Below are 10,787 nucleotides of genomic sequence, written 5' to 3'. Positions count from 1 at the left end.
CATCGCTTTATACTTGACGTATCTTCCAGTAGGATAACTGTCCGTGATGTAAGGTCAGAATGGTGCTACTGTGTTTTGAGGGGCGTTATAATGAACTCACACTGATGTCTTGGCCAGCAAATGTGCCTGATCTGTACCCATTAGAGCACGTATCTGGCACCAACTGCGTGCTCATAAACAGCCATTACATAGTCTGTGGGACTTGCTTGACCCGTGCGTAGACATCTTGTGCCTCATACTTCTGGAATCCTGTCAAGGACTTGTAGAATCCTGTTGTACTGAGTCTGAAAAGTGGAACAACATGCTATGAAACAGTTGGTCATAATGTTTTGGCTCATCGATGTGCTGCATGCCCGTAAACCACCATCCCATAATTTTCGGGAATTGCTTGCCCTGTGCTTAGACATCTCGTGTCACATACTTGTGGAGTCCTGTCAAAGACTTGCAGAATCCTTTTGCACTGTGTTTGAGAAGTGGAGCGACACGCTGTTAAACAGGTAGTCGTACTGTCTTGTCGGTATATATTAACAAAACGGGGGGATCTGAATGGCCGAAAATACAATGAAGCACTTTTATACCCTGTGTCAAGGTAACAGAGCAGTAGTCTGGAAGGGATGGCAGAGGTTAGCGCTTACATGTCGGACGTAGATCCTGGTGATCAAACTAGAATATGTCTAATCAGTTAAATGTAACTGTGTTATGGTGCGATACGCGAGTGTACGAACGTCGTAATCTACATAGAGCGAAGATGGATGATAAGTGATTGTGTAAGCGTGTTTTGTTAACCACCGCAAATGAAATTACTGGCATTAAAAATTGTACCCCTTCAAAAACGTGCGAGCTATTATTCGACCCTTAACTCCTGTCTGACTTCACATCATTCTACACCGTTACAGCCATTCATCCAGATCGTGGGTCCGGCAAATTTACGACCAGCGCTTCTACTGTGAAGAGGGGATGTCGTCATCTGCAAGACAATGTATTTCAGGTACCTACAGCGAGATACGACGGACATGCGTGTCTTCCACCGGCCGGAGTGGCCGAGCGGTTCTAGGCGCTACAGTCTGGAACCGCGCGACCGCTACGGTCGCAGATTCGAATCCTGCCTCGGGCATGGATGTGTGCGATGTCCTTAGGTTAGTTAGATTTAAATAGTTCTTAGTTCTAGGGGACTGACGACCTCAGAAGTTAAGTCCCATAGTGCTCAGAGCCATTTGAACCTTTTTTCCCCCCATCAGCAATCTCGCCGAGTTCAGAGGATCTATCAGCAATAGATCCTGCGACCGCTCTTGCTAACGCAAGCGGAGTGCTGAAACCAACTGTTGCAGCGCGAAAAGCTGTGAAACGTGCATCAAGAGAGTCAGTGATGCTCTGGAGGGTATATAATCCCTGTCCGCAACTTGAATGAATTAGCTGTAAAGCTGATTTTGCGATAATTCTCGCACTTGTAAGCTCTTGCGTCTTCGGATTTGTGTGGATGACGGGAGAGCTATTTGGAAAGTAAATTCCGATCGGACGCGAAATTGAAACCAAGGTGAAAATCAAAAACGTTTTTTTTGCAATAGTTTTCTTCACATTACAGCTACTTCTCTACATAGTCGCCGCTCCGACTTAGACATTTCTCGTAGCGGAGTACCAGCTTTCCAATATCCTCGACGCAGAAGGCAGCCGCATGTCCTTTTCGCCAATTCTCTACGCCCGTCAGCAGCTCGTTGTCTGCGTCAAAATGTTGTTTTCATAGCCAGTGTTTGATGTGAACAGAGATGAAACTCAGAACGAGAGATTTACTGGCCGTGTTGTTGGTATCAAACAATTCCCATCTAAAACGCTGCAGGAGCGTGTTCATCGGCCCTGCAGAGTGCGGTCATGAAGAAAGAGACGCATGACAGTTATGTGGGCTGCACGACATAAGACGAAATCTGTCACCAGACATGTCGCGATCGACGGGCATGCTAGAGACAATACCCAACGCAACTGCACAAAACGTCATCGGGTTTTCACAGAGGATTCCGTTTCGCGAATAATCGGAACTTACTTTCCGAACAGCCTCCGTATTTTTCCGAAAGTCAGATTATGTGTCGCCGAACAGTCGTTTTGTTGCCGATTCCCCCAATGAATTTAGAAATTCTGGTTGAATGTTATCTATCCCTTCAGGCTTATTTGATCAAAAATCTTCCAAAGCTCTTTTAAATTTGATTCTAACACTGGATACCGAATCTCTTCTAAATAGACTCCTGTTTCTTCTTCTATCACATCAGACAAATATTTCTCTCATGGAGGTCTTTCCACCTACCCGCTCTTGCCTTCGCATTCAATAGTGGAATTTCGTTTGCTCTCTTAATATTACCACCCTCTCTTTTAATTTCACAGAAGGTTGGTTTGACTTTCCTATATTCTGAGCCAGTCCTTCCCCCAATAGTTTCTTTTTCGATCTTTTATCATTTTTCAATCAGCCATTTCCTCTTAGCTTCCCTGCACTTTCTATTTATTTCATTCCTCACCCCCTATCTATCTTTTCCTTTCCAACTATGACGGCCCTTTTTAGGGATGTCCATTCATCTTCAACTGTACTTCTTACCCCTCTATTCCTTGTCGCTGTATCTATAGCCATAGAGAACTTCAACCGTCTCTCTTCATTCCTTAGTAGTTTCGTACCCCACTTCTTTGCGTATTGATTCTTCCTGATTAATGTCTTAAACTTCACCCTACTGAGTTTCTCCTGACGTATATAACTTTCAAACAATTTACGGGAATTCAGCCGGGTAATATTTACAACGACCGCCGAAATATCGGCGGTCTCTGTAAATATTACTTGGCTGAATTCCCGTAAGTTGTTCAGCCTACTCTTCATCACTACTATATTGTGATCTGAGTCTATATCCGTTCATGGGTACGCCGGCCATGGTGGCCGAGCGGTTCTAGGCGCTACAGTCTGGAACTGCGTGACCGCTACGGTCGCCGTTTCGAATCCTGCCTCGGGAATGGATGTGTGTGATGTCCTTAGGTTAGTTAGGTTTAAGTAGTTATAAGTTCTAGGCGACTGATGACCTGAGAAGTTAAGTCCCATAGTACTCAGAGCCATTTGAACCATGTTTTTTCGTTCCTGGGTACGCCTTACAATCCAGTATCAGATTTTGGAGTCTCTGTTTGACCGTGAATTAATCTAGCTGAAATGTTTCCGTACCTGCCGAATTTTTCCTTGTGATTCTTGAACAGAGTATTCATTATTAGTAGCTGATTTTTATCGCAGGTCTCAGTTATTCTCTTCTCTCTTTCCTGGCACCAAGCCCATATTATCCGGTAAACCTTTCTTCTACTCCTCCTACAACGGCATTCCATGACTATTAGATTTTCATATCCCTTTATGTACTGCATTACCTGCTCTATATCCTCATATACTTTCTCTGTCTCTTTATCTTAAGCTTGCAACATTGGCATGTATACCTCAAATACTGTTGTCGGGGTTGGTTTGCTGTCGATTCTTATGAGAGCATCCGTATCACTGAACTGTTCACAGCAACTCACTGTCTTCTCCACGTTCCTATTCATAATCAATCCTACTAATGTTATACCATTTTCCGCTGCTGTTGATATTAGCTATACTCCTCTGATCAGCAATACTTTCCTTCTTTCCATTTCACTCCACTGACCTCCTTTGTACCTAGACTGAACCTTAGGATTTCGCTTTTCAGATTTTCTACCTCCTCCACCACGTTAAAACTTATGACATTCCACGCCCCGATTCGTAAAACTTTATCCTTTCGCTGGTTATTCAATCTTTCTCTCACGGTCACCTCCATCTTGGCAGTCCCCTCCTGGAGATCCGAATGTAGAGGTATTCCGAAATCTTTTGTCATTTCTCTATGAAGGCAGTTAGCAGATACCTGGGACTCCTCATTAACTTAGAGTTCCAGGCCAGAGACCCAGTGGCCACACATTACGTACCTTTAGTGCAATGGTTTCCATTGCGTTCTGTATCCTCATGTCGTTGATCATTGCTGATTCCTCCGCCTTTAGGGAAAGTGTCCTACCCCAAGGGCAAAAGAGTGCTCTGAACCACTGGCCGCTACTCTGCCCTCTTTGATAAGGTCGCTGGCAGAATGAGAGTGACTTCTTACGCTGGAAGTCTTCGGCCTTGATTGCTGATTATTATTCAAAATTTAAGCAGTGGCATGGTGTGAAATAAGGACCAAGAACGTTTTGATTACTAATCAAAGACGCCACCCCTAGACCATGGATGTTTTATTTTTTTATTTTTTTCCTACTGGTCCACAACAGCTTAGGGCCGCACTCCTGTGGAACTGCTCCATTGCCGCCGGCTCTGGATACTCAGGGCCACACCCACACGAGCTCAACTGTCGCTTCCACTACTTTCTGAGCACAGAAATATGGGTCCGCACCTTCATTAGAGTTCCAGATGTCATCAGAGACGCCTGGGGAGACAGATGTTTAAGGTGGACGCTGTTGGTGCCATTTTAACAAGGCAGGCAAACCAGCTGTGCCTGTACCTGGCGGCTTCAAGCCACGCACCACCATCCCCAAAGTCAGGAAGCTAGAGCTTCAGAGGCCGGACTGAGAAATGCTAACAACCACAGGCCAGTGACACCGAAGGAGGTCCCTTCCGAAGCGGGACTCTTTCCGACTTCTAGCATCAATGACTTCCAACGGGTTCTAGGAGACTTGTACACAAACACAAACTGACTCCAGCATCATGGAGAGACCCCAGCCTAAACCAGAGGACACAGCACAAGTGCAGAAACCAGCTGACTTCCCAACACATACAGAGACACTTTCGACCATCAGAGCCAGTTAAATGGAGGAGGGATGATATATCTCTATAGTCAGACAGCTAGCCGGTAACTGGAGGCCTCTGATGTCATGTAGGAAATAAAACTAGCAACCTTGGCAGCAGAAACTGGGATATATAATGATGTGCTCTAGTATCTACGTCACTGATGCCGTATATTCGCGACTACGCTGCTTATTGCTTCTCAGATGGACAATGCACGGATGCTGAGAGACTCAGCGGGACCATGGACTTCCTTCATTCTTCTTTTGATGTCTACCATTTTACGATGACACGACACAGACCGTTATATGTTATATTCCTGTAGACGTTGAAAGTTTTCCTGTATGAAGACGACTTACCACTGTCGTGAACTACACCACTAGAATTCTGCAGGTGACAATTTACAAACTCATTACCCATGCTGGAACAACGGATTACTATAAATGGACAGTAAATGTGAAATCATCTACAGTATTATTTCAGTGCACCCAGTGACTCTCACCTAAGTAACTGTGTTCTGCCTGTAACATTTCTCTATGAAGATAGTTATCAAATAGATGGGACTCCTCATTAACCTGTGAGGTGTACATAAAATATGTTTGTCAGGAATATGAGTCTCGTACGTGCTATGGTACCATTTTGGTGTTTAAATGAACGTTTGCTCTTACTGAGCAATGCTACACACAGTTATAGAATATGGAGGTTATTTTTACAAATCTACCACTTACAGCAACTTTGAAAAGTTTAGCAAATGTCAAATAAAAGTAGTGTGAGTCTGTGTAGCAGCAGTGCGATCCATCCCAGCCCCTAACAACCGGAAAGTAAATGTTTATGTTCCCTATGTACACTGTTGCTTATAACCTCCATGGTCTCCGGTCGGGTGGCATCACTGATATAACCCAACACCTGACGAACGTCATACTCATACCTGCTGGCAAAGTCCTCACGTACTGTACTGGTGCCTCTATGCCACTTTTTGAAAAGACAGGTGGTGTATGGTTCAGCGACTCAATACGCGTTCCTCGCATACCGTGGGAACAAGTTCTCCCTAGCAACATCTCCACTCAGCTTATTGAAAGGCGATCAATAGTAGTGACTGCCGTATTATGACGAGCCAGTTGCTCGGCCACCATCGACCAGACGTTTTCAGTTGGTGAGAGATCTGAAGAATGTGCTGGTCAGGGCAGCAGTCAAACATTTTCTGTATCCAGAAAGGCCCGTATAGGACCTGCAACATGCGGTCGTGCATTATCCTGCTGAAATTTAGGCCTTCGCAGGGATCGAATGAAGGGTAGAGTCACGGGTCGTAACACATCTCAACTGTAACGTCCACTGTTCAAAGTTCCGTCAATGGCAACAAGAGGTGACCGAGACGCTGAGTGATACGCCAGTATAGCGATGACGAATATACGCTTCCAATGTGCATTCACCGCGATGTCGCCAAACACGAATGCGACCATCGTGATGCTGTAAGCAGAACCTGGATTCATCCGAAAAAATGACGTTGCCATTCGTGCATCCAGGTTCATCAATGAGTACACCATTGCAGGCGCTCCGGTCTGTGATGCAGCGTCAAGGGTAACCACAACCATGGTCTCCGAGCTGATAGTCCATGCTGCTGCAAACGTCGTCGAACTGTTCGTGCAGATGGTTGTTGTCTTGCAAACGTCCCCATCTGTTGACTCAGGGATCGAGACGTGGCTGCACGATCCGTTACAGCCATGCGGATAAGATGCCTGTCATATCGACTGCTAGTGATACGAGGCCGTTGGGATCCAGCACGGCGTTCCGTATTACCCTCCTGAACCGACGGATTCCATATACTGCTAACAGTCATTGGATCTCGACCAACGCGAGCAGCAATGTCGCGATACGATAAACCGCTATCGCGATAGGATGCAATCCGACCTTTATTAAAGTAGGCAAGGTGATGGTACGCGTTTCCCCTCGTTACATAAGGCATCACAACAACGTTTCGCCAGGCAACGACAATCAACTGCTATTTGTGTATGAGAAATCGGTTGGAAACTTTCCTCATGTCAGCCAACCTTGTGTGAATGCTCTGAAAAGCTAATAATTTGCATATCACAACATCTTCTTCCAGTAGGTTAAATTTCGCGTCTGTAGCACGTCATCTTCTGTGGTGTAACAATTTTAATGGCCAGCAGTGTATTATCCGATTACTCATGACCAAAGAACATAAATTTTGTAGGAGCATTTAGAACAACAGTCGAACGGCCGAGAGTAGACCCCTTAACGAAGTATAGTAATAACAAAACAAAACAAAAAAAGTAGTGAATACGGGTCCACTAATTGGAGTAACATAAAAATTGGGAAGACAGTGAAAGAAGTGAAACTAGAAGGTGTATGACATGGGATGTTGTATAAGGGTATCAAAAGTGAAGTAGAGAGATAACGTCCAAAATGAAGAACAGGCTGCCAAAGATAACCGCTAGAAGCCTTTCAGATAGAAGGACCAGACTAGAGGCGGATATGTCGAATTTTGGAACAGGTAACAGAAAGGAGCAGCAGAACAAATTTTGGGAATTTGTGGTAAGGTCTTATGGGACCAAGCTGCTGAGGTCACCGGTCCCTAAGCCTACACACTACTTAATCTAACTTAAACTAACTTACTCTAAGGACGACACACACACCCATGCCCGAGGGAGGACTCGAGCTTCTGACGGGGGAAGCCATGCGGACCGTGACAAGACGCCTCACACCAGCAACAGAACAGAGATACTGTGTAGATATGATGGAGTTATTAAAGACATTACATATAACATGAAGAATAAGGAACGAGAAATTAAGAGGCCACAGTAGGCGTGAAACAAAAAGAAAAATTGAAAGTCTGATAGCTATATTAATAGTAATTAAAAACATGCAAGAGGCGAAATAAAAGTATGCCCATTAATCTGTACTCTAGTTCTAGGTTGACAGTTTTCAGTTAAACGCTACGAAAGCAATAGGTAAGCTGTACACGGCAAAAACTTGACGCATTTATAACGAAATTTCGTGGCATTACGACTTTAACACACTACGCTGCAGCCTTGCCATGGATTGCTTGTATGAGTGTTGTAAAGTAGCAGTTATATTTGCAACGCAGTCTGTGTAATTTTTCAGGCAAGTAGCGAACAAATATTCTGTGTAAATAGAGGAGGTGTGCCACTTTTATATCGCTCGAAAAAAAGCGGTTCATTTTGTGTCCAAGCTCGACTGCTGCGCACGCGTGGCTGAAGAGAGAACCAAATAGTTTGTACCCTCACTCAAATTTGTTTAATGTAATATGAATACGCTTTGTGAACATTACTGGGGGCTCTGAAATGGCAAAATCCTCAGCATAGGGACGTGCAAAGAGTGAAGTGGTTCTAGCGCTACTAATACACAGAAAGAATACAGCAGCATTTTCATGTGGGCTTTTGAGTGTCTTCATCGGACTTGTGACCACAGTGTGAGATTTACTAGATGCTGAAGACGATTCACAGTTCTTTTAGCGGTTTCTTGGACATAAAAGACCATTCGATTCACATTGTTTAAAATAACCTTGACGACCACAGATTATTCCATATTAAAAACAATGGCCATGTTTAGTTAGTGATAACGTGTCTCATTGTCTCAGCAGAATCGTAGGTCCTAATGGATGAACCGTGTTGTTCCAATAATATCTTTATTAAACGAGAGGGCGTGATGAGAGCAATGGAGTGGCTAATCACTTCGATGAGGCAGGGAGCAGAAGATCAATGAAAGCGTGTGATACTAACCACTAGGCACACTTGAGCATGAAAAACACTACAGGTGACTGGAGACACTTAGCCATGTTGCTAAAGCAGGATTTCTGTTGATAAAATCTAGCAGCATCCGTATATCCACTGCTGCTTCTGCCACACTAGCTTTTCTGTTTAAGATCTTTGAGGCGAGTGCAGCCTCGACCAGTGATAAGCTGTGGTCATGTGAGACCTTAAAGGTGGTTTGCGGGTTTTGAATGGGAATAAAGCGTTCTTCTTCAGTTCTGCTCTATTACAGACTGGGCGTGAGTGAAGATGTGCTTTTGCCTGTGTGTGGTGTTGTGCTAATGAGTGTGACTACATTGAGAAAGAGAAAGAGCGATGTATGACAGTAGCTATGGGTTTTACATTGGTGAAGTCGGAATCACAACAGCATACAGCTCTTTCCTTGCATCTGCTTTCGAACACTAATGTGATGTGTACTTTGCTTTGCAGGTAAGATAAATGATATTATACTTGCTTGTTTTATCTGGTGGCTTAAGGTGGAAAAAAAGTTCAGATGTGTGTGAAATCTTATGGGACTTAACTACTAAGGTCATCAGTCCTTAAGCTTACACACTACTTATCATAAATTATCCTATGGACAAACACACACACGCATGCCCGAGGGAGGACTCGAACCTCTGCCGGGACCAGCCGCACAGTCCATGACTGCAGCGCCTTAGACAGCTCGGCTAGTCACGCGAGGCTAAGGTGGAAAGAAAACAATTTTATTCTAAGCTGTCATTTCGCAAATAGGCAGTTTCGAATTATCACTGTAATAAAAGTGATCACAACCCATCTTAATTATTAGCCCTTCCAGATGAAACTTAAACACATTACATACTGTATTCTTTGTAAGTATAACTTATTTATCAAATGCAAAATTCGTTTTTATATTAAATATTAATTGCATTGATTGAAGTCTCCTTTGGAATAATGAACACTGCTTTATACATCTCACTTGTAAATAGCCTTTATTTAATGAATTTGATTCAAGTACCTTTAAGTCTATCACCCACAGGAAAGAACAAAGACAATGCACATTAAAAACGACCATATTACTCTTTTATAATTTCTTATGACCAGTGAGTAAAACCGAAAGATGACAGAGTTTAATTTTCTGGCGTCTAGCACCCCGGGAATTAAACAAGACTGCCTACATTCCGGTTATATTATTTTTATTACTAGTTAGGTGTTTTATTTTATCTTTTTCTATGAAATGGGCAAATTATCTATAATATTAACCAAAGAATATTTGTCGTTTAAGGTTGTTACCAAATACACCGAAAAGTTCTTGGCTGGTTTACTTCAAATTTTTACACGATATTTTAATAAACTTTCGGTGGAACATAGGCGAAATATTTTTAAATATATTCAGTATATAGATACCTATGATTTGTACGATCGTATGATGGGCAAATCTTATTAGCAAAAACCTGGAAATGTTCTTGAGCGACTTAGATCAAATTTTTACACGATTCTCTAATAAACGTTCAGATGAACATGGCTAGATATTTCTTCATATCTGAGGTATATAAATAAATGTATCGTATTATATCAAGAAGAAACGTTGTTATAAAAAGTCTCCAAAAATTTCTTGACTAATGTACTTCAAATTTTTACACGATCCTGTAATAATTTGGCTACATATATTTTAAATTATATGTGTCATAAATATAAACATAAATTCTATACCGCTATGCTGCTGAGTCACTAACTACTGCCACCCAGAATAACTCCGAAAGTACAATAGTAGCAGAAAAGTTTGTGGGAGAAATGTTGCATGGTACAGCGGGGACCATAATATGACATTAGTTTTTTTGTTACTAGGCGGGGTCGCTTCAGAGATTTGAATGTCAACTTTCTCTCCTTAAATGGGATGCCATAGTTTGTTAATTATTTTCTGATCACGGCCATCGAGACGAATCCAATGATGTGTAACAGTAAGCTCTTTGTAAATCAGTGAAGGTCAAAAACGTGGCAAGTACGTCCATTTACATAAGGTTTTCGGAGTGATGGCCATTGGTATCAATGCAGCGCTACAATCTTCTTATCATGGTTTGAGTGGTATTCCTTATCACTTCGGCACTTATAGAAGCACATGCTCTGACAATTCTCTCTCGTATATCAAGCAAATATTAAATATTCGCCGAATACGCCATATGCACCAAACTTGCCATTGACATGTAAACACCATTAGACGGATTCGCAATACAACACTAATACGAACG

This window comes from Schistocerca gregaria, chromosome 6, assembly GCF_023897955.1.
Source record: "Schistocerca gregaria isolate iqSchGreg1 chromosome 6, iqSchGreg1.2, whole genome shotgun sequence".
In the NCBI taxonomy this organism is placed as follows: Eukaryota; Metazoa; Arthropoda; class Insecta; order Orthoptera; family Acrididae; genus Schistocerca; species Schistocerca gregaria.
The sequence above is the reverse complement of the archived record's forward strand: the minus strand, read 5'-3'. Positions refer to the sequence as shown.